This window comes from Peromyscus leucopus, chromosome 18 (assembly GCF_004664715.2).
Source record: "Peromyscus leucopus breed LL Stock chromosome 18, UCI_PerLeu_2.1, whole genome shotgun sequence".
NCBI classification, from domain to species: domain Eukaryota; kingdom Metazoa; phylum Chordata; class Mammalia; order Rodentia; family Cricetidae; genus Peromyscus; species Peromyscus leucopus.
The window spans coordinates 43,361,259-43,385,806 of NC_051078.1; the positions used below are offsets into that span (position 1 = coordinate 43,361,259).

At 50.2% G+C, this 24,548-nt stretch overlaps 1 protein-coding gene across 2 annotated transcripts in view; it reads left to right on the forward strand.

The window, feature by feature from the left end:
- Positions 1-24,548, forward strand: part of Chst11 (carbohydrate sulfotransferase 11) — a 214,186-nt gene that overhangs the window by 77,316 nt on the left and 112,322 nt on the right. The gene's annotated exons all lie outside the window — the stretch shown is intronic.

Sequence of the window (24,548 nt, forward strand, 5' to 3'; positions counted from 1 at the left end):
TCTCGCTGAAGTTTAGCTCCCCTAAGTCTTTACTAGGGCCTTGCTTTCCTAACTTCTTTCTAACAGTCTGGAGGGAAAAAAAGAAAGTGAGTGTCCATGGTCTCCAGTTGAGGCAAATAGTAGTTTATTTTTTAGGAGCTTTTAGTCTCTGGTTTTATTTCAGAGGCTGCCTACTCCAGCTCTGTATGTGGGTGCCCTTCTGTAGCCTGTTTTCCAGGGCTGGGGATGGCTCTTAACTACCTACTCTAGCTCTTCTGTAGCCTGTTTTCCAGGGCTGGGGATGACTCTTAACTACCTACTCTAGCCCTTCTCTAGCCTGTTTTCCAGGGCTGGGCATGGCTCTTAACTACCTACTCTAGCTTTTCTCTAGCCTGTCCTCCTAGACGTGAGCGACTCTAATACAAAAAAGAAAGGACTTCACAGTTTTACAAATGGGATTTCCCAGAGGAAGTGTGAGATCAGGATAACCGGTCTTAGACCCCATGCCAAGGTCAAGGTCTCTAAGCACTGGTAGCACGATTCCAGACAGTGGAGCGCGGCAGGGTGGACTGTTCTTCCCCGTGCATCCTGTGACCGCCCGCTTTCAGAAGCATGGAATGGGCATGCCGTATGAGTAGTGCAGCTTCGGGAGCTTGAAATGCTGCTCCTGTAGCTAGAACGCCCAGATTCAGTCAGCTGTGTGTCTTGCAAAAGGCAACGAACTTAGCGTCCTCCTACTCCGTGGCCTGTGCTGTGCCAGCCTGCTGCAGGCAGGCTCTGTGAAGAGGCAGGATTTACATATTCTGCTAATCTCAGCCTCGGATTCCTCGAAGTGATCTGATGGTGGGGAGGCCTAACAAGTGTGAAGAGTATTTTTAACCAAGCAGTGTGGGGTTGATAGCCATTTAGGGACTAGTAATAGAATCTGAAGTTTCATGGGAGGCTGCGGGGAAGCCGCGAGGGATGTTGGAACAGCTCAGGGCGGGGAGCTCTTGGGTGCTGAACAGCTGAGGGGCCATTTGACCCCGAAGGAGGCCCACCTTCTCCTTCCCCTTTTGATAACTGTCAGTCAGCTGCTTTACGGGGTGTCAAACTGACACCTTCCCCGTCTGGCACAGGGGCCCTGGATGTCAGGTTGTTAAAAGGGGTTTGAATTGGAAATCTGCTATGCAAAGCATTTGTTCGCTTACTCATTCATTCCTTCAACAAGCGTTTTTGTGTGGGGTGAGAGTGTGTCTAATTTTCTCATGGAATGCCTCATCAGGCTGTCTGCTAACCGGGGTGGGGAGGTGCGGGGCGGCCGGGTCTGGGGTTGATGGGGCCTCGAGCCTCAGCATTTCTGCTGCTGGTCCCAGCTGCCACACCTGAGTCACAAGGCCTGAGACTCCATGCCACTTTGGTGTGCCAAGATGAAAACAGGGGCATGTTCTTGCCTTAGGCCTTAGTGTCCCTTGTCCCACATCTTCCTCTGCTGGCCTTTGATCAGCTTCTTTTCATTCATACTCAGAAATGTCAATGCTCCTGAAAGGCTTTTCCTTCCAGATTTAAAGTAAGTAACTCCCCAATGCCCAATTGTTCTGTTTTGTTTTTTTACTTTTCTCGGTGTTTGGCTGTTTATTTATTTATTTATTTTAACAATTGGTGGTTGTTGCTATAATGAAATCCCTGAGACTGGGCAACTTATAAAGAAGAGAAGTGTGTGTGGTTCGTGGTTCTGGAGGCTGAATCTGAGAGCACACAGTTGCCAGCATGTGATGATGGCCAAGACCATCCTGCATGGTAACTGAAGACATCACATAGTGAGTGAGATGGAGGAAGCATGCCAGGTTCTACATCCACTCTTGCCAGTGGGATGCCGCCTGCCAGGGGCCAAGGGGATGGAGCCACTCAGTCTGGGACGTTTATCTCCAAGACTGTAAGCCAAATAAGTCCCTTTCTTTAGGTGGTCAGCTTCAGGTGTTTTGTGTAGTAACAGAAATCAAAGCAGTGCAGATTCCCAGTCTATCAGCTGTTTCATACAGAGCCGGAGGGAAAGGGAACTTGAGGTAGTGCTGGGCGGGGTGGGGTGAGGTGGGTAACTAGACTAATAGAAAATGCAGATTCTGGTTGACAAGATGGCTCATCAGGTCAAGGGGCTTGGTGTTGTTATACCTAACAACCTGAATTTGATCCCTGGGACCCAAGTGGTAGAAGGAGAGAAATGACTTCCCAAAGCTTACCTCCACGTGTGTGCCATGGCCTGTGCATGCCCAGACTGATACATGTGAACATATACATACATACATATAATAAATGCATGGAAAATCAGTAGATGCTGGGTAGGATGGAATAGGAACCACAAGAACGGAGGGCTGAAAAAAACCAAAGGGAAAATCTGATTTCTGAACTGTATTTTTGACGTAATAGATGACGACGACGATGCAGGCCTCAGAGCAACAGCTGGTTTGAATCTTGGCCTAATTGTTCCTAGCCAGTGAGCTCTCGGAGGAGTTACTCAGCCACCCCGAGTCCCCTGCAGGAGAGGCTGGGTTCCATCTCAGGCTGTGACAGATAGCATTAAAACTCCACATCTTCCCCAGAGTCGACTCTCTCTCTCTCCACTGAACATCTTGTCCCTAGAGGCAGATGGAGCTGGCAGGAAGCCTGTCCTTCAGCGCTACAGGTGGAGCGCTGGCGGTCCCACAGAGAAAGCCTCTGGGGAGTCTGCTCCCCAGCTGCTGGCTGGGTAGGGGGTCCTGATGGGCAGGAAAGGGCGTGCCTACTCTGAGCTGAGGGAGGGGAATTCTGGGGGAGGGGTGTGAAGCTCTGCCACAGTCAGAAGCTAGAGCCCTTGATGGAACTCTCACTGGGGTCTCAATGGTGCTGGGGGTGGGAGTGGGGGGATGGACACAAGATTGGTTTTGCAAGGACAGGAAAGACCTTCCAGAAAGAAGGGGCTCAGGGGAGACAGAGCCCAAGACAGGGTCTCAGGTAAACCAGGCAGCCTTCAGATCTGCCGTGTAGCTGAGGATGGCTTTGAATTGGCGTGTGTGTGTGTGTGTGTGTGTGTGTGTGTGTGTGTGTGTGTGTGTGTGTACTCACTCACCTGCCCAAAGAGGCCAGAAGAACTCATCAGATCCCCTGGAGCTAGAGTTGTTGACAATTGTGAGCCATCCCATGTGGGTAATGGGATTTGAACTTGGGTCCTCTGGAAGAGGAACCGCTGAGCCATGCCTCCAGCCCCAGCCTTGAACTTCTGATTTCTCTGCTTTTACCTCACAAACACTAGGGTTACAGGCATGTGCTGCCATGCCTGGATTATGAAGTCCCAGGGATTAATCCAGGACTTCCCTCTGCTCTCTAAGCAGTCCCTCTAACAACTGAGTCACATCCCCAGCCAGAATGTTCGCAGTTCCCACTGTTCACAGCCATGTCCAATGCCTGTTTCCCTCTGGTCTTCGTGAGCTGGGTGCATGCGTTACCTGTAGCACCAGGGTGGTGTGATACCCCATTTTACTGAGGACCCGAAGTACCCCAGGTGACAGAGCCGGAGCTGTGATCTGAAGCCGACTTTGTCTACAGAACCTTCTTTCCCACTGCACCCTGATGAGAGGGGGCAAAGAAGGGGGCTTCTCCGTGATTCTGGGCCCGGGGGCCTCCACTTCCCAGAGCCCCACACCGAAAATGTCTCTCACAGTTCTGGAGGGCAGGCGGTTAAAGCCAAAGGCTGGCTCGTCCTTAGGCTCTGCGGGAGAACGCCTCATTCCCAGCCCCTGCTGGATGCTGGCAGTCATTGGTATGTCTTGGCTTGTAGACGTCCTCCAAGTTCTGCCTCTGCCGTCACATGGCCGGATGCGTACTGTAACTGATGTGCTAGGCCGGAGCCTCACTGGGCTTGCCGCGATCAGCCAGGCCTCGCCGTCCCCAAAGATCAACTGATGGTGTTGGGGCCAGGAAGGGCATTGATTCTCATTGTGTTCACACCAGGGAGCAGAGCAGCAGCTCTGATGGCTGCGAGGCTGCATCTGAGGGGCCAGCCATAGTCAGGGCTTATACAGCCAGGGATGGGGGCTTGCGCTGCTGGCCACATTGGCCAGGTGGAAACGCCTTGTAAGTGGCTGCCACCCAGGATCTGGTTTTGAATCTTGTCTCAAGATGTTTATCCATGAGCCAGATGTCTCTGGAATCCACGAGCACTGTAGGAGAGAGTGACGTGAAACAAAGGACAAGTCAGAGAGGATGGGGCTAATGGGGCTGTTGGGGCTGTTGGCTCAGGGCAGTGGCTGGAGGCTTCTGGGTATGCCCTTGTGGTTGTTAAACTCGTGGTTGACAATCTGAATGATGATGGCCCTGGAAACCTTGAAAATGTCTCAGCCATGGGTGTAGTGAAGTTGGTAGAGTATTTGCCTAGCATTCACAAGGCCCTGGGTTTGATTTCCCAGCACCACATAAACGAGACATGGTAGCACACGGCTATGATTGCAACATTTTAGATGTGGAGCAGGAGGATTAGGAGTTCAAGGTCATCCTCAGCTCCATAGTGCTTAGGTTTGCATAGTGGTAATATAGTGTTATATACGTAGGGTTACATAGTGGTAATATAGTGTTATATACATAGGGTTACATAGTGGTAATATAGTGTTATATACATAGGTTATATAGTGGTAATATAGTGTTATATACATAGGGTTACATAGTGATAATATAGTGTTATATACATAGGTTATATAGTGGTAATATAGTGTTATATACATAGGGTTACATAGTGGTAATATAGTGTTATATACATAGGGTTACATAGTGGTAATATAGTGTTATATACATAGGGTTACATAGTGATAATATAGTGTTATATACATAGGGTTATATAGTGCACTGGGCTAGACATTCTGTCTCAAACAAAACAACAACAAACTCAGAAGGAACAACAAAAAACAAAGCCCCCCAGCATCTCTTGTCTTGGTGTCTCCAGCCTCTCAAGGGAAGGTTGCCAGCTCACAGCTGCAGACTACATCTTCAGTAGCTAATACACCTGCATGCAAAGTTGAGCAGGAATCTGACCTAAAGATTGCAATAGTAATGGAACCAGATGCCAAGCTTTGATCCTGAGGTGAGCTGCCCACTGGGCATCTGCAGGACCAAAGGAAGAGCCAGTGCTCTTTAGAAAAAGCAGCCTTTGAGTCCTAGCAACATTGTGTCCTCACACTATTGACGTCTCTGTGCCCAACCTCCCTTTGCCTAAAAGGATGCCAGTCATTAAACACTCCCCTCCCTTCCCCAGCATAACATCTTAATTAGATTCCATTTATAGTGACCCTGTTATCAAATAAAGCCACACACATAGGTACTGGGAAGTGTATGAAGATGCCTTCTCAGGGACACAGTTCAATCCACAAGAGTGGGAATGACCACCTCCTGGTTATATACCTGAAATATTCTAAGTCAGTGTTCTCCAGAGATGTTCAGACATCCATGCTTATTGCTGTATTATGCACAATGGCTAAGAAATAGAATGAACCTAGATGTCCATCAACAGATGAATGAAGAAAGAGAACGTAGTCCATATGCACAATGCATTTTATTCTGCTGTGAGGAGAAATGAAATTGTGACATTTACAAGAAATGGGTGCAACTGGTGATCATATCATGAAGCAAAATGTACCAGGCCCAGAAAGATAGATAGTGCAGATTTTCTCTCATATGCGGCATCTAGATTTAAGTGTGTGTGTGTGTGTGTGTGTGTGTGTGTGTGTGTGTGTGTGTATGTGTGTGTGTGTGTGTGTGTCCAGGCCACCATGGGGCCAGCTCTGATGGGTCATCATGGGAACCTTCTCTGGTGGCAGTAGTCCCTGCTCTTGTAGATATCTGTGTGAGCATTCCTCGACAGGTTTTCAGTCTCTGCTTTCAGAGTGCCCCTGGGCCTCTTCACCTTCTCCAGCATCCTTGCTGAATAAAGGGTGGGAGAGACGTGCTCCCATGGTGGGCATGCCAGGCGAGGCATATGGACCTCTTGTGACTTCAGATAAATGAGACTTCTTAGGACTGAGTTCCCGGAGCCCCTTCCTTGTCCCCAGTTCTCTGACAGAAGCCACTCTGTCATTTCCTTCAAGTGAGGCTCTCATGCCTCTCCCCTGGAAAGGGAAGGAACCAGCCCCATTGTGTGGTTATTATTCGGGATCTTCAGACGGAGATGCCTGATTTCTAGTCCTCAGGTACCAGATGATTCAAGGCTTCTATGTGGGTGGCTCTTCTTTAAATGAATAGTTAGTCACGAACCTGTCATAGCATCTTCATCCAGGCTTCGGGCCGGGACCAGATCTGGTGGCAGTTTCTGGGGGGTAGACCAGAGTTCTGAGTCCTGTGTCATCAGCAGGAGGCAGGAGTTGGCGGTTCTTCCGTGGTGATGAGCAGGTGGGCTTGGGAAGTGGCCTGCTGTGCCTCTGTGGAGCTGTGGGCACCCTCTCTTTGCGTGCTCCCAACATCTGTGGTATTCACTCTCCAAGCCATGTGCTCAGGGACAGGAACATAAACTTTTTTGTTGTGTTTCTGTTTTTATTTATTTATTTATTTATTATTACTAATCTGTGTCCTCGGAACCTGGCACAATAATTGACACACAGCAAATATCCCATAAATTAATTTTGCCGCTTGTTTCTTGGACACTTAGCACCTGTAACTTGCCAGGTCCACCTCAGCCTCCGAGGAGGCAACAGTGTGATCAACAGCTGAAGCCCTGTTCCAGAGAGCCTCCATCCTCCTGGGGAAGTCAGCTTCTGTCAGTCAGCACATTCCCAGCGTGCAATCTGAGTTTTTGGTGGGGAAAAATGCCATTGCCAGGGTTAGTGACCGAGGAAGACTGCCTCAGAAGGGCTGGCTGAGGAAGCCCTCTCGGAAGAGGCCGTGTGTAAGCAGGGGCTAAGCAGATGAAGGCAGGCTAGCCCGGAGTCCGGAAGGGGGAGTAAGTGCAGGATGCTGAGGGAAGAGCGGGGTTAGACTGCGGTGGGAGGAGCAGGTGAGGGGTGGATCCTGTAGGGTCTCAGTACTGTCTCACTTTCCTTTCGACTGCTGTGATGAAGCCCCACGACCAACTCGGGCAACTTCTAAAACAGTGCTTAATTGGGTTTATGGCTCCAAAAGGTTAGAGTTCAAGACGGTGGAACAAATGATGGCGCAAGAGCTGAGAGCTCACATCTTCATCCACGATCAGGAGGCAGAGGAGGTACACTGGGAATGGCATGAGTCTTTTAAATCCTCAGAGCCCACCCCCACCTCCCCAGTGAAGCCACACCTCCTAATCCTTCCCAAACAGTTCCACCAACCGGGAATCAAGTTTTGAAACAGATGAGCCTATGGGGGTCGTTCTCTCATTCAGACCACTGCAAACAGTAGAATATTTAATCGACTATAACCTAGAGCAGTATTGACTCAGATGCACCCCAAGAACTTGGAGGAGAAGGGGAAAGGCAGGGCGTCTGGGTGAATCTTGTTCTCTTTGATTCTCGCTGTCACGGGCCTTCTGTTTTGTCTGTGGAGACATAGCATTGGAGTCAAGTGAGGAATTCAACAGGCGCTTCCCACTGAATTCCTTCTAGGAATTCAGTCTTGGATGGGGTGAATTTGATGGATGCTGTCATCACTTAGAAATATGGGTCAGCACAGAGCAAACATCATCTGGAGATGAGCCGGAAGACATGGCCATGCCTCAGCAGGGAACACCGTACTTTGTAACTGGGTAGCAGCAACTACCAGATTTGAACATGGAGAGTCTGGCGTAAGCTCAGCTGGTGCCTGTATTCTGCTTGACAACGGGGAATCTGAAGACGTGGTAGCCTACCACAATGGCCTGTGGTGTCCCCTTAGATAGACTTGGTTTCTTGGGGATGAGGGTCCTCTATTTTCCACTGTTCTTTTCCATGAACCCAGCAGCATGTCCTGGTGCTCATTGCATTTGCTGTGCACCTTGAAGACAGAACCTGGGATAAAAGTGTCACATAACCAGGGAGAAGAGCCCGAAAATAGAGCCACTGTCCTCCTGGTTCAGCCTCTTGGAGATGGCTGGCTTTGGGCTGATTGGCAGTTAGCCTCCGATGGAACTTTCCTGTGTCTCTGTCATTTGCCCAAACTCACTTGGAGCTTGTGAGGACCAGATGTCATGGTTCATGCCAATAGCCCTGACATCCCTCACCAAACAATCCCACTAGGGCCTGTATCATAGCTCCATGGTGCCAGAGGCTCAGACACTCCACCTCACTCTGTTTCTGTCCTTGTGGTCTAGGACAGTCCTTTACTACAGCAAAAAATAGTTATGCTTATATCTAACTAGCCAGACCTGGGTCACTTGACTTATTTCTCACTCGGGGGAAGTGAAGAAATCTAGTTTTTATTCTAGATAAAGAGGGGACTGGGAGGCAGCCTGGTGAGTAAAGTACTTATGGTGCCATCTTGAGGGCCCAGAACCCATGTGAAAAGCTGAGTGTGGTCGCATGTGTGCGTGTAATCCCAGCACTGGGGAGGCAGAGACAGGCCAGCCAAGTTAGCTTAATTTGTGAGCCCAAAGTCCCAGCAGAGACTTTGATTAGAAACAAACAAACAAAAAACCAGGCTCATGAGGAACCTAACCCAGATCTCAGAGGTCCCGCTCACCTATGAGTCTGTGAAGGAAGGTGAGCTCTGAGGGGCTGGGAACACCAACTCAGGCCTGGGGCACAGCGACATAAAAGCCGTTCCGAGCCTTGAAATAGAAGCGGCTTGTCTGGCAGCCTGCAGTTTGTGCTCTGCTGGAGTCTAACTGCAGACAGTTCCCACATTGTCTGTATTGTTATCGTCACTGAGTGCTTGTTCAGTGGCAGCCGCCCTCCTTAGGGCACAGCCTGAGCAGTCTCTAGTTAATCAGTACAGCTGTCTGCTGAGCTGGGCCTCATGATACGGTTGCTTGTGAGATGGAGACATGGAGGCTTGGAGGAAGTCAGAGGGAGGATTTGAGCTTGGGAATTGAACTCCCGAGAGCACCCACTTAATTTCTGACGTGCTTGTACAGGCAACTGGTCCCTCATCTGCCACCTCCATGGATGGCTGGGGCCTCCCGCCCAGGAAGGTAGGGACGGGTGCTGATGACCTGGGTGGTGGGCTTGTTGAATGAGACAGAATGGGATTGTCTGGCAGAAACGGGTGTTGGGATGGAGTGGCACACGCCGGCCCAGGCCGCCACAGCAGGTGGCGGGCTTGGGGGACTGCTTCCGGCCAAGGCGGGTGATTAGGAAATTATAAATACCTTTAGCCTCTCGGCTGCCCTCCGGTTGTCTCTAGCACCTTAGAAATTAGGAAAATAAATGATAGTAAAACGGCGCTGGCTGGTGGAGCTGGTTGCCAGTGGAAAAGTCATGGGCCACGGCCACGTCTACCAGTTATAAAGAGCTTTATGAGAAAGAAATGGGGGACAGGAGGGGAGCCAGGCCTGGCGGTGGGGGGGGGGAAGCAGAGCAGAGCAGGGAACAGAACAGAGAGAGAGAGAGAGAGAGAGAGAGAGAGAGAGGTGGGGGGGGGGTCCGTGCCCGGCTTTTTAAGGCAGGGATTGCATGACCACACAGCGGGTGCCGCCCACTGATGATGGAAGACGGAAGACGGAAGACACAGGACCCCGAGCTGCTAATGTACAGAATCCTAACAATAAACCCCTTCTCTCTCCCGCTTCTCTGGGCACCAAGTTACAGCCTCACGCAGCCTGCCAGGGGCTTGTCTACAGCCTCCCCAGATTACTTCCTTATTGCTTTACAAATTGGTCAGGTTTAGTGTTTTCAGACTGAAGGCAGTTTTACATATTTCTCAATGATATCTAACTGTTATTCATTCGGGCGGTGGTGGCGCACGCCTTTAATCCCAGCACTCGGGAGGCAGAGGCAGGTGGATCTCTGAGTTCGAGGCTAGCCTGGCCTACAGAGCGAGTTCCAGGACAGCCAGGACTACACAGAGAAGCCCTGTCTCAAAAAACAAAACAAACAAAACATAAAACCCAAAGGAAACTATTGTTTAATCAAAGTTTGTGTTCAAGGGGCTTTGGCATTCCTTAGTTTGGCCCTGGCCCTCCCAGCCAGGGGCTTTGGCATTCCTTAGTTTGACCCTGGCCTTCCCAGCCAGGGGCTTTGGCATTCTTTAGTTTGGCCCTGGCATTCCTGTGTAGCTCCACTGTGAGGGCAACCTGGTCACTGGCGCCCGTCTGAGCATGCTGGGATGCGGCTTTGTGAATTACCACACTGCAGGCCGGCAACAGCGGGCGACTGGTGGTGGCCGAGCACTTGCCTGTTGGCACCTTGTTTGTGCACAGGGAGAACCCTGAGCAGGCCTTAATCCCTGACTCAGTTTCCCTCTCTGTGGAATGATCTGTGGAGGGTTGTTGTGTATTTGAAATGAGTGGGTGATGTACAGTGTGCACTAAAACCAAGTGCAGCGAGACAGGATGGCTCCTGGCAGCACTGGTCTGATCCCGAGAGAATGTTGGGCTTCTGAGACATTTCCGATCGGAAGTTTGTCTTCTTCTTGGCACAAAATGGCCTGTTGGACAAAGAACTGCCCTTGCCCCAACTGCCGACAGTATGAATGCTGCCCATTCTGGACAAGTGGGACACAAGGAAAAGTGACTGCTGAACCTTGCCAAGACAGAGTAAGATGGTCTGTCAGATATTCTAGGCCTGTAGCCAAATTGGATGCCCCATTGATGCAGGGAAACTTTAGGTGACTGTCCAGGCGGCCGGCTGTCTCTGTCTATTCTCACAAGAATTTCGGAAATTGCTTGCTTGCATTTTCTGTTTTCTCAGGTGTTATTATGTTCCTCCTCGGGTCTTTGATGGAGTTGAAGACTAGATAGTTAGTTACAATCTTGTATCTTAGCGGCTAGTACGCTTTAAGTACTAGAGTTAGAATTTTCAGGACAGGACAGCTAGCTATTGGAGTCATCTTGGTAATTGGCCATTTACCTATGATCTGGACATTTCTGGATATTTAGCGTGTCTTTCTTGTTTGATGATGTTCTTGTTGACCATAGTTCCATTTTTGTTTATGTTATTACCCCTTGTTTTTCCTGGACAACACTTGATAATCATTCTTATTGTAAAAAAACGACAACAACAACAAAAACCCAAGTGCAGCGTGAAACACACACTCAAATATTTAGTCCTTTTGTCCTCCACTGTGGCCCTCTTCATCCCCCCTCTTGGGACTCTGCTCCTGAGAAAGCTTGGGCTTGTCATCTTCTCCCGTTTGTTGGTGTCTGTCAGTCAGGGGTCGTAGCAAAGGCCTCACACCGTTCCTGCTCGCTGTGACTCTTTAGTGCTCTGCTCTGGAGCCTTCTGTAATCCAGCTAGCCTTTCCCTCTCTTCCTGGTAGCCACAGAACGTAACTAAGTCCCAGCGCGGCCTGGTGGGAGTGTTGTTCCCGGTCTGGGTTTGGTGGAGGTGGTTCTAGAAAGGGTTGCTCTTGCTTGTTTTCACCAGTGACCAAAGCTCTGTGTCTGGGGATTGTATCAGGTGCCATGGTTGAGAGGATATGCCGTGGTCTTCCCTGGCTCTGGAATGTGTCAGGGTTGGGCTTTTCTTACCAGATGCTGAGTTATTACTTGTTTTCACAATCTGTTTCCGGTACCTTCTATGTGAGAGAATATTCTGGAACATGCTGTTTGAGATCTGTTGGATGGAGACTGAGAGCTGTGAAGAGTAAGGTTGATTCTTTCTTTGTCTTTGAAGAGCTGAGAAGGACCTTGTCTCCCTCAGTGCCTCCCATGTTCTGTAGTGCTATGAAAAAACATAGCCCAGAGTGGGCTGGGGTGACATCTCTGGTTCTCTCTGTCTCTCTGTCTCTGTCTCTGTTTCTCTGTCTCTCTGTCCCTCTCTCAGCTCGGCAAACATTCATGCGTCCCTGTGGATACCAGCCTGCCTGGAGTGCTACAAAAGCCCACACAGACCCCAGAATCCACACACCTGGTTTCTCACCCCGCCACTCAATAACTCTTGATCTGGAACAGTGTGGCAGCTCACAACCTTCAACCCAAGGGCCCTGAGAGACTCTAAATTACCCCAATTCTTTGGGGGGAATTAACTTATAATCTACAATCGTAGAACTATCAAGAGGGACCCCTTTGAGCTGTTCCAGGTACCAACAAACGCACACTTCTCTTTTATCCAGTGCGAAGACAGCAGACATCACTAATGGATCTCTGCACCTTTCTCCATGTTGAATCAGAGTGGAGACGGAAATAGACGTTGAGCTAGAAAATGAATGTTAACCTTTCTGTTCCTCAGCTTATTACAAGGTAGAGATACTCGCCCCACGGTTTTATTGGGAGGATGAAATGAGATAATGCCCCCGAAACAGTAAACAAGTACCCAGTGTATAGCAGATGTTCAATTAATTTCCCTGCTCCTGTTATGGTATTGCCTCTGTTGGCCCTGAATCCTCAGGGCCTTTGGAGCTGAGTTCTCTCCTCAATGAAGCCTGTTTTCTCCCCAAGTCTTGATGAGGATGGCATTGTCTGAGGTGGGAATTGGATCTTGATAGTATGTTCTTTCCTCTCAATAAACGACTTGCCTTTTAACTTGAGGGGTGACTCATGATGATGATAGGGACTTAGAGCCTCTGGTGCTAAGTGTGGTAGGAGTCGCCCCCCGCCGCAGGTGCCTCTGACTCCCGTCCTGGAGTGTTCTTAGAGGCCTGGGTGTTTTCTGGGGCTTATGGATTGGCACCCTGTGAAATCACCAATGGCCCAGGAAGCCCCAGGAGCAGACCTCCATCATCAGGATTAGAAGAGCTCACAGAAGGGTGGGGACAGAAAGCGTGGTAGCTGTGGCGTAGAGGGCACACAGTTAGCCACGATGCAGCAGTCACTCTGTTCTCCTCAGACTCTTGAGGTCCTTCCTGGAGCCTGTAAGGTCGGTCCCTGGGCTGAGCACACTGCAGTTAAATAGATGAGAACATGAGGCTTCCTCCTCCTGGTAAACGACTTCTTTCATCCCTCCCCTAATTCCTATCTCAAACACCTTAACAGCCATTAATGTCTCTTGTGTGAAGCGCTCTCTCTCTCTCTTTTATTTTTTGGAGTTGCACAGAGGTGATTTGTCCTTAAAATGAAAGCTTCTCAGAATGGAAACAGTTTTAGGCTCTCACAGCCATTATTTCTGCGACTCAACAGCTGCATAGAAATGCTTGGTTTTTCATGCTGGGAAGCCATTCCTCATCCCATCAGGTTCGGGACTGAGGAGAAACTTCACCAAGGCCGCCTGTGGGCCTGTGCCTTTCAGGGAGCTTTGAGTGTGGAGTGCAGGGCATTTGTTCAGCACACACTGTTTCTTCCATTTGTAGCAAAGGGAATCCTTTGAACTCTTTATAACTCAGTGTTCACAACTTTAAACCTCGTAGGCCTCTAGAGGGTCTAAATCACCCTTTAGGGGGATTTAGCTTATGATTTACAGTCTTAGAATTAGCAAGAGGGTCCTTTGAGGTGGTCCAGGCACCAACAAACATATCCTTCCCTTTTTAGTGTGACCATAACTGACATTACTAATGGATCTATGTGCTTTTCTCCATGTCAGATAAGAATGGAACCTTTGAATCCTTTTATCCCAGTGTTTGAACCTGAGGAAGTTTATTCTTGTACAGTTATAGAAATTGAGACCCAGAGCTTTAAGTGTCTAGTGTAGTAGTTCTCAACCCGTGGGTCGTGACCCCTTTGGCAAACCTCTGTCTCCAAAAATATTCACACTACGGTTCACAACGGTAGCAAAATTACAGTCCTGAAATAGCAGCAAAAATAATTTTATGGTTGGGGGTCACTGCAATATGAGGAATTGTATTAATAGATTAAAGCATTAGGAAGGTTAAGGTCTAGTGTAGAGCAGGTGTTGTTGTTAAATGGGTAGCACACACACACACACACACACACACACACACACACACACGACTGTTAGGTTGGCAGAGAAGCTCAGATTGTTCTCATGGGATGTGTGGGTAGGGTGGGCTTCATATGAACTTCCTAAATGTTTGAAGCTCCTCCTCTCTACACGATTAACCCTGAGGTTCTCTGTCTTCACACGCTTGTTACACTTGCCCTGTGTCTAAAGAATATAAAGAATGAAGTGTGTTTCCTCCCTGCTAGAATACCACCTAAGCCAGCCAAGCGGGGACAGCAGGAATCTTTGGAAACTGAACTGTGGGGGGTCGTTTGGCCACTGCATCCAGAACAAATAAGTCTGAGATTGGGGGACCGAGGGCCAGGGCAGTTCTAGGAAGGCAAGGAAGGTCGGTTCCAGGGTACCTTCCAGCTCCCATGAGACCCCGTAGACAGGTATCGGGGGACTGACTTTAAATGGTTCGCTTGTGTGGGGGTAGAAAGATGTCCTCTGGTGAGGGGCCTTCTGTCACGGGCCTCTCACGTGCTCCTTTTCTATGTTTTGGTCACTTAGGATGCAGGTCCATCCTCGATTCAGCCTTGCCGAGATGCCCCTGGAGATGTTGCCATGAGCTCTCTTGAGGTCCTTTGATTCTGTGTCTGTCGTATGGAACAGTTTTCAGGCCCTGGTGAGGCCTGGACATCTCCAGAAGGGTTCAGAGTCTCCCGTAGCTCCAGTGTGGCTCCATCAGCTCACACGTCAAACTCTGATCTCTAATGCTACCCCAGTTGCACGTGATTAGGTACCAGGGAGCCAAGATCATGGATGTGTGCCTTTCCCAGGGGCGGAGAGAGCCTGTTAGTCCTTCACCCATGTGAGTACAGGGAGGTGCCTCCTATGGGGAGCGTAGTTCACCAGCTCCTGACTCTCTGGTGTCATGACTTTGGACTTTCAGCTCAGAACTATGAGTTGTGGATTCTGCTGTTTGTAAAGTACCCATGTAAGATACACTGTCAAGGCAGCGGGAGTGGCTGAGACGGAGGCTGAGCCTGCCCGTGTCCATGGCTGTCTGTGGAAGGGGACCACAGGGAAGAACCCGTATGCTGGAAGCCTGCAGAGGCTGGGAGTCGTAGGGTCAGGCTCAGCCGTGTGCATGGCTTCACTGTGGGGCTTTGCCTGTGGGGAGGACACAGACGCCTCTCCTGTCATGGTGCATCTTCCTGTCACTGCTTCACTGGAGGGCAGCTGCCGTTGCTACGGAAGTACTGTGCGGTGACATCCCTCTCATTGTCCTTTTGATGGCAGTACCGTTGTCTGGTAAGGTAATAAAATCTGCCATTGGACAGGGACCATGAGAGACCAGAGTCCCTTCCTCCTCAGTTGGTCTTCCAGAGAAGGCAGCAGGCATCATTGACCCAAGAGAAGACCCTCAGAGGATGCCGTGTCCTGTTTGCTAACATGTGGAGCTCTAGGGTTGAGGGCATCACAGGTCACCAGGCAGACGAACGGGCAGGCAGGTTGTCTGAAACTGAATTGTTGTGTCTGAGATGAGACATGACAGCCTGGAAGAGTCCAGGTGAGGAATTTGGGGTCCTAATTCCATGGGACCCCTCAAAGGTTCCCAGCCTGTGTCTTCGGCAACCAGCTCACGTGGCTCTTGTTGAGTGACAGGCTGTGGCAGTCAGGGTTTTGGTGCCATAGGCAGGATCTGGAGGTATCATTGGCCCCGCTGTGCCTGAACTCACACTCCCGGCCTTTCCTCTGGAGAGTCACACACACTGGAGCTCTGTGTTCTGCAGCATCGCTCCTGCTGGGAGAGGCGTGTGATGCAAAAGGCAGTTCCTTCAAGTGTCCCGAGGCCCTCGGTCATCTGCCCAGCTGTGCACCACATTGTGCTAAACTGCGAAACAGACTGAGACAGATGACGGTCTCCACTCTCAACACGGCTGTCTGCCGTGACACAGACACATCCCGTGGTCCTCATGGTGTCGCGTCAAGTGAGAAAAGGATGAAGCACGCACTCTGGAGCGAGCCTGGGATTAATCCAGCCTGTTCTTCTGAACCGGATTAAGCCAGACTGCTACCCCGCTGCGTACAACCAAGAGCTTCATCTCCCCAGTGCTGGGCTTGGGTGTGCTCCCCCCCACCCACGCCTGTTTGCTGCTCCCTCATCACGGCCCTCCTTGTTGCTGTTGTGGAAGAGAAAGTTGACTCATCCTGAGCATTTCGCAAGCCGCCCCCTCCCACTGGTAGGTGTGTGAGCAGCTGGGCTTTTACCATCTGCAAACCCTTCACACTGTGGCACATTGTCTTTTCACCTCACGGTACTGAGCTTCGCATCATCCCCATATCCCACCACCGAGTCTTCTCCGAAGTCGGGACATGAACTCCGTGGATGGGGTGGAGGGGTGGAGGGGGATGGTGGTGAGATGGAGTGATCTCTAAAAGAGACCCCCCCTTCTTTCCACTCTCTGAAAAGACCATGCCAGGCATTTCATGTTAGGCGTGCAGCAGTGAAGAAGAGGTGTTCAGGCCCTTGGAAGCTCACCAGTGTGGGAGGGATGACAAGAACATGTAGTAAGGATGACTGGAACTGGGTGGAGAGTGTGGCAACCAACCATCCTCCGTGTACTGAGATCCCGGAGTCCCACCTTCAGCCCCAATAGGCAATGTTTGTTGAGTACACAGGGATGTACAAGCAGCTCTGTGAGACCTGGGAGATACCAACACAAGACGCACAAGCAGCTGTGTGTCACCCGGATGATGCCCTTCAGTCCCCGTGACAACCCTGTGATCTTGCGGACTCCCGTCTTAGAGACGAGAAGAATGCAGAGACTGAATTAATCTACCACTGCCATGCAGCTAGTCGGGAGTGAGCCCACTGGTCCGTTCCCAAAGGACATTTGTTACTATCTTTAGTAAAATGCGTGTGCCCTGTCCAGTGCTTATTCGCGTGCTGGCCTTTAGTCTGCAGCAGGGTGGTTTGATCGAGAGGGACGTGGTTTGCTGAGACTGCACAGTGGGAAGTATCAACTTGATAGCAAAGCTGGTCTGATTCTGGAAGGTTTCAGCGCCTGTCTTAGTTAGGGTTTCTATTGCTGTGAAGAGACACCATGACCATGCAACTCTCATAAAGGAAAACATTTAATTGGGACTCGCTTACAGTTTCAGTGGTTTAGTCCATTGTCATCATGGCAGGAAACATGGTGGCATGCAGGCAGACGGGGTGCTGGAGAAGGAGCTGAGAGTTCTACATCTTGATCCTCAGGCAACAGGAAGTGAACTGTGACACCAGGCATAGCTTGAGCATGTGAGACCTCAAAGCCCACACCCACAGTGACACACTTCCTTTTGGCCACACCTATTCCATTAAGGCCACACCTCCTAATAGTACCACTTCCTATGGGGACTGTTTTCTTTCAAACCACCGAAGCTCCTTATCAGGCTGTATCAGTTCTCCCTCATCAGGACAGAGGTGCATCTCCTGTCAGATCTGGCCCCTTAGCTGAATGAAGGAGAGGAGCCGTGAGAGACAGACTGAAGGTATAACCTGGATAATCCAGGGTGGCTGGGTTTTGTGTTCATTCTGGGTGGGCGTTGTGATGTATCAAGTACCTCCCAAGTGCCAACACAGTTCCTTCAGTAAGTAGGACAGAGGAGTCCCCATTGGTCCCTGCCATGTCCACGTATCCAACCAGAAGCAGCTTAAGGGAGAACGAGTTTGTTCTGGCTCATGTTCGAGGAGGGTGTGGTGGGCGTGGCTTCCACCTGTGAGGTCTGCAGAGCCAGGTCTTCGGGAAAGGCTAGGGGTGAGACTGTTCCTTTCTCATTGTGCCCCCTGCGCCCCGCTTCCTCCTTGGGGCTCAGGAGTTGCTGAGCATAGTGTCGCTCTGCCTGCTGTGTGGGGTGCAGGAAAGTTCACTGTTTAAAAAAAAAAATCCATTCTTGTCACCACAAAGTCAACAGGCCATGGTTTATAACCACACAGTGCATGGCAAGTGGACATCAGTGTGCTCCTTAATAATGCAAGGGTGACAACAGTTGTTCCTTGCATGCATCATACCCTGGGGGTGCAGGAGCTCCCCCCACACTCCTGAGCCCGACAGCAGCATTTATTAAGCGCTCTGTATGTGCTTCTACCTGGCTCGGGCCCTTGTCTTCCATCAGTGTGATGAATCCCCAGGGTACGGTTTTAGCTCCCATTGTGAAGATGTGGAAACTAAGGCCCACCGAGGTGACCCACAAATAGCTCCAGGTCCCATGCCTGGAACCCTGGCACAGCAGACTTTGTGCCAAGGTAGTAGGGTGGCGTTATTGACCAGTCCTCAGTGGGGAGGACAGAGGTATGATGGAGGAGAGTGGGACCCGGCATCCGTGGGTCTGTCTGATTCTGACTGACACCCGCTAGCCAAGGAAAGCCAGAGAGCACTTGCTTTGTTCAAGAACTGTCCGGAGTCTGTGTGAAAGCAGGCACAGGAGTGGGGGCCGTTGCTGGTCATGTCTAAGCCTGCTCAAGGGTGGCTTATCCGTTCTTTCTAGTCTGCAGTTCCCAGACCAAAGAGTTTTTTTTTTTAAGGCAGGATAAATTAATGGGGGAGGCTTATTGAACTAGGTTTTGATTGGGGGGGCGCTGTAAAATCTGCATGAGCCACCTGGCCATCCTGAAAGGGTTTGCATGTTGGGGAGCACTGGTCTGGACTCCGTAAGACCCTAGAGGGCAGGGTGTTTGTGGGTTCCTGCTAAGGTTCAACACGTTATACTCAAACCAAAGATGGTGGAAGTTACTAACAGCCCCTGACCCTTGGGGGACCTGGCACCATCTCATTGGCAAACTGTGTCAGTTTGGTTGGATGTGTCCCATGCTACTTTTCATATTTTAAAAAATGTGGTAAGCTATACATGACTTAAAGCTTACGGTTGGGAAGGAGAGATGGATCCGTGGGTAGTGTGCCAGATTAGTAGTGTATGTCTGTAAACTCAATGTTCCTACGGCACGATGGCCAGCTAGCCTGACGCACACACCACAAACGGCAGCACCAGGAAGATGCCCTGCTTTGCACAAAACAGAATGTCTGGACTAACACTCAAGTTCTGGGGCCTTGAGGACATTGGCCATTCAGACCAATCTGGAGGGCTCCTCTGCAATATTTTAGAAAGGAAGAGCTACAGACACACACTGAATGCTTTCCGGCGACAGTGGGAAGAGTGGACTCATCCGTGACAGGGTCCTGTGTTGGGCTCTGAGTTGGTTGTTTCCTCCTGGGTGTCTGGTGAGAAGCTTGCGGGCAGGGGCAGGTTGAAGGAGGTGCTGTAATCCGCGTCTAATGCTCCATCTCTACTTTTTGAGTGGAACAGGATGGTGAGCTCATTGTCTGGTCAGAGCCACAGGCAGCGTCCCCTGCCTGCTTCCATCTCCCTAGGCAGAGGAGAGGATGTCTAAACCACCCTAGCACCCCTACTGTGTACACAGTGTCCAGGATGCCTGGAGTCTCCGATGTCACGATGCACGGCCAGCCTGGCTGAGAACCACACAAACGGGCCTTGTACATGTGAGAAGAGTGACTTCTGTGTCTTAAACCATGTGTCAACAAGAGCTCTGTAGACACTCCTGCAACACATCTTGCTCTGTTGACTTCATGGGGCTGTGGCCATGGGTCTGTGGTTTTCAGGTTCTGAGGGGAGCCACAAAAGCCGGCCTGTTCGCCGTGGAGCACCGCGCCAGTGGAATGTTCCTCAGCGTTCCTGCCGTGAACGGAGGACATGAAGTCAGCAAGTAGACTGAGTCACGGAAACACTGCCCTCAGCAGGGATGATAACACACAGCCCTCCTTACTTCTCTGGAAGGACATTGACACCCAGAGAGGAGGTAAAAAGTGAGACCAGAGTCGGCCGCTTTCTATATGTCCTACCCCAGAGTCCCAGGGTGCCGCTCTGACATGTACTGTCCTTTGTCTAGGAGAGTGACCGGATGTGAGTGCAGGAAGAGGGCGGGACTAAGGAGCTGGCTCTGTCACCCAGTGTGCCCACTCCTACCCCAAAGCCAGACCCCTTTCCTTTCTAAGTGGAAACAGAGAAGTCTTGGGCCCTTGCAATGTCTGCTGGTCTCACCCACAGGCTTGGGTGTGTTAAATCCCTGAACATAAGGTGTTTGCAGAGGGATTGTTTTGTGACTGGCTTCACTCAAAGAAGACACTAAAAGTAGCCTGAGGCTGTCTGTGAGAGGGAAGGGCCATGGGGAGCCCTGGGTACCTCCTAAGGAGTGCAATAAATACTCTTGGCTCTTCTCTTTGAAGAGTGAGGGCCAAATCCTAGAAGAACATCAGGCAAGGCCTATGCTTTACGTCCGGGGAGGGCCAGCTCCCCCACCGCTCCCCGACTCCTTCCTTCCTGTGTCCCCAGTATACTGTGGATGTTGGTGGATATTGACCTTTTAGTGACTCTCTCCTCCCCGCACCTCTCTTTAAAAATCCTCTCCGGCTGAGGCAGCCCAGAGCTAGAGAATTAAGACTAGGCTCATACCTGACCAGGTTTGTGCCTCTGGCTCACCTCGCTCATGCCTCGGGACAAGTTCCTTCAGGTCACTGAGCCTCCATATCTTTCTCTAACTCAAGGGAACACACATGTTCCTCTTGTGATCTTGATGCATCATCGAACCTCCCTGGCCTTGAGTTTATCCTCCACAGAATGAGAGGCCGTGGGGATGGGAGGGGCAGGCAGGCAGTGAGCCTGGGGTTTGGTGTTCTCAAGCCTGTGTCTGAAACGGGCTAGCTCAAGCCTGTACCTGACATGGGCTAGCTCAAGCCTGTACCTGAAATGGGCTAGCTCAAGCCTGTACCTGAATTGGGCTAGCTCAAGCCTGTATCTGATTTGGGCTAGCCTCAAGCCTGTACCTGAAATGGGCTAGCTCACAAGAAGATTCAAGGGAATGAATGTATCCCAACGTGGGTGACTTCAGGTCCCCATGGATGGACGTGGCACGTGGCTGTGCCCCCAGCCCCCCAGCCCTGACTCTGCCGCTGACTCTGCCAGACAGTCTGAACTGCAGAGATGCCAAGTCATCTGAAAGACTCCTAGACACCGGAGGTAAAAGCTGGATGCTTAAGAATATCCAGCAGTGCCGGCCTCACCTTCTGCTTCTGTTCCGTCTGGGCCATTCACTCTCTTTTCACTAGCTTTGATCATCCTGGGGACATGGAGCTGTAATTCATAATTGAAGACCGTAGACAGGGATCACAAAGATCAGCCGGAGGTAACCTGCCACGTTTATTTTGCAGACGTTGCAAGAAAAAGGCCTGATCTTCCAATAAGATCGGTGGCTCTTTGCTTTCAAGCCCGTTCGGTTGTTTCATTAGGGACGGAGGCCAGAAAGCCTTGGGGCTACGTCTCTACTTCATAGATTTGAGGGATAGAAGATCTTTAGTGGCTCTGTTAAGAAGAAGGGAAGATTCCAGGCTTAATCCAGACTCTAAAAGCAAACGGAAACCCAAGATGCGCTTCTAGATTTGATGGACGTTTCTGTGTTGTTCAGCCACAATGAAGTCAGAACTGTTCATAAGCTATTTTAATGGGTGTGGGCTGCTAAAAAGAGGAGCTTGTACGTCGCTTAAACTCCATGTTGTGTTACGTGTTTCAAACACCTGGGGACTCTGGCCTACTGGCAGGTAGAGTTTTAGACCCTCCAGCAGTGTAGACATGTGCGTTATGGGTGAATGAAGGGGCAATTATGAGACTATTCAAGAGTTCTAGTATGTATGTAGCTGAGCCTTGCCTTCTGCTCAGTGTCAGGTGTCTTCCTGCAAGTTTGAGGAACAGAAGCTTGCTTGCCTTTCACTTGTTATAACTTGTTTCCAGGACATAGCTGGGCCAGAAGGATTTTTGCCCAGAGGTGGGTACCTCATTCCTCTGAGGCTTCTCACTTCAGCTGGAAAATCCTCTTCACCAACCTCACTTGAACAAATGAGATTATTTTTATTTAAGGGTCTTCCACACTTACTATGAAAATTAAGACGAGTTTTTTGTTTTTTAAATAAAAGCCATTTATTAAATTAGAAATGAAAGATAGGTTATCTGGGTTCCTTTCCGATCCTCCCTAGCTTTCTGTGAACCCTGGTGCTGTCCCGGTCTCCTCAACTGGACCCTTAGGAGTATAGGAATGTCCTCCCATCATCCTCTCTTAGTGGAGTCTCCCACATTGGGTACTTCCTTCACTCTGCTTCTTGAGGGTGTTGGGTCCCACTCCCAAGGGTGTCAGACTCTTCTGGCTTCTGCTGGAGGATAGCTTATGCCTCGTCAGGTGGTGGACCATCTGGCAGTTACTGTAATATTCCGTACCATGCATGTACAGATATATATGTATTCCTGTGGATGTGTGCACATGTACATGTACATGTTTATGTGCAGAGGCTAGAGGCAGACCCTGGACGTCTTCCTCAGGTTGCTCTCCAACTTGAGGAGAGCAGGTTGAGACAGGGTCTCTCACTGAATTTGGAGTTCACTGATGTGACTGGACTCCTTAGCCAGCAGGCTCCAGGGATCCTCCTCTGGGTGCCCCCCACCCCCCAGCATTACATGCTACCCTCCGTCACCGTCACCCAGACAGTAGGTGTCAACCAGCTAAGAACTAGAGACTTTCTGACACACTGGCCGTTCTTACAGATACAGCTTCAGGGGCTTCCCATAGCTGTAACAGATTGCAAATATCTTACTGTGGGTTGGCTTTTTAATTTGACTACACAGAGGCCCTGCCTGGCTGACTCCGAAGGACTTTTAGTGGCCAAACACAGCCTAAATGTCCCTATTACACAGCAAGAGGCCACACCTTCAAGCCTGCCACAGCAACTAGGAGCTTGGGCATGGCCTTTAGATTTTCTGGAGAGAGATGTGACTCTCTTCTGCATTTTTCTGTCATGAAGCTTTTACATTTATACTTGGGGGGTGGGGTGGTAAAAGTCTTCAAGTGCTGAACATTCTCCTTGGGGAACTCATGACAGTCACCTGAGGTGTTTTGTTTTGTTTCTTTTTTCTCTCTCTCCCTTCCCTGCACGTACTCCCACCCTGCTGCCGGGCTGTAGAGAGACTGGAAAGCCAGGTCCAGTGGCATCGTGGATTCACAGGGAGGGAAGCAGCTGGGAACATGGGCATGTTTAATCGGAGGCAGCTGCAGTGGCCTGTCCCTGCTGGCCACACTTCAAGGAGAAGATTTGACACACAGCAGAGCTATCCGTGCCCCACCCCTCCACCCATCTGTAGCTCTTCCCCAGCACCCACTCTTATATCCTTCTCCCTTTCCACACTCTTCTAACACCCTGGGATCCTGAGACATACCCTGTGTTCTCATTTGCAGTCTCTTGGGGGCTGGAGGTGGGCATGGCTCAGCGTTAGGAGCAAGTGAGCCCCGGGGTTCCATCCCCGACCCTGCAGGGGATGTGGGAGGGAGGCAGGAAAAGCTCTGGCTCCGAGGATCCCCATTTGGGGCTGCAGATAACGTTTTGGTTTTCTCTGGGGAGATTCCAGCCATTTGTTTAGAACGTGGCTTTCCGTTGCATCCTCAGCACTGGATCTGGTGTTGTGTTGAAGTCACCGTAAGGAGGAGCGTCAGAGCCTCTCCAGCACCGCTTTCCTTTCTTTCGGCTGGCTCACATGTATGTGTGTATCGGTGAGCTCACATGTCTGTCTGTATCGGTAAGCTCACATGCATGTATCGGTGAGCTCACATGTGTGTATCGGTGAGCTCACACGTCTGTATCGGTGAGCTCACATGGGTGTATCGGTGAGCTCACATGGGTGTATCGGTGAGCTCACATGTCTGTCTGTATCGGTAAGCTCACATGCATGTATTGGTGAGCTCACATGTGTGTATCGGTGAGCTTACATGTCTGTATCGGTGAGATTCTCATCTCCTATTTGAATTCTGATGCCCCAACTCCATTTCCATGGTTTGACATCAGAATTTTTTTATTATAGTAGCATGTTTAACTCATTAGTACTATGTCACAAATTACTAAAATATACATAAGTGGACTTTTTTTTTATTTTTTGAAACAAGGTTTCTCTGTGTTACAGCCCTGGCTGTCCTGGATCTCGCTCTATAGACCAGGCTGGTCTCAAACTCACAGAGATCCACCTGCCTCTACCTCCTAAGTGCTGGGATTAAAGATATGCGCCACTACTGCCTGGCACTTAAGTGGACTTTAATTCATGAAATTATCCTTCTAACTTTGGCCATCTTGGTATGTTTCCAGTGTTTAACTGGTAGAAAGAAAATACAATAATGAACGTGCATGCATGCTTATGTGTGTGTGTTTAGACCAGAGCTCAACTTCAGGGGTATTCCTCTGGATCTGTCTGCCCGTCCATCCATCCATCCATCCATCCATCCATCCATCCATCCATCCATCCATCCATCCATCTATTCATCTACCTATCTGTCTGTCTGTCTATCGGCAATATCTGATCATGTAGGCTTGGCTGGCCTGGAACTCTCTATGTAGACTCTAAGGTCTCATAGAATCAGCCTTCCTCTACCTCTCCCCAGTGGTGGGATTAAAGGCGTGCAACCACCGTGACCACCCAACCTCATTCTCTTAACTGGTCCAGGTTTTTCCGAATAGGCGGGGCTGGCTGGCCAGCTAACCCCGGGAGTCTTCCTGTTTCTGCTTCTCCCTGTACCCGGATTGCAAACACATGCGTTGAGCCTGGCTTTTTAATGCGGGTTCT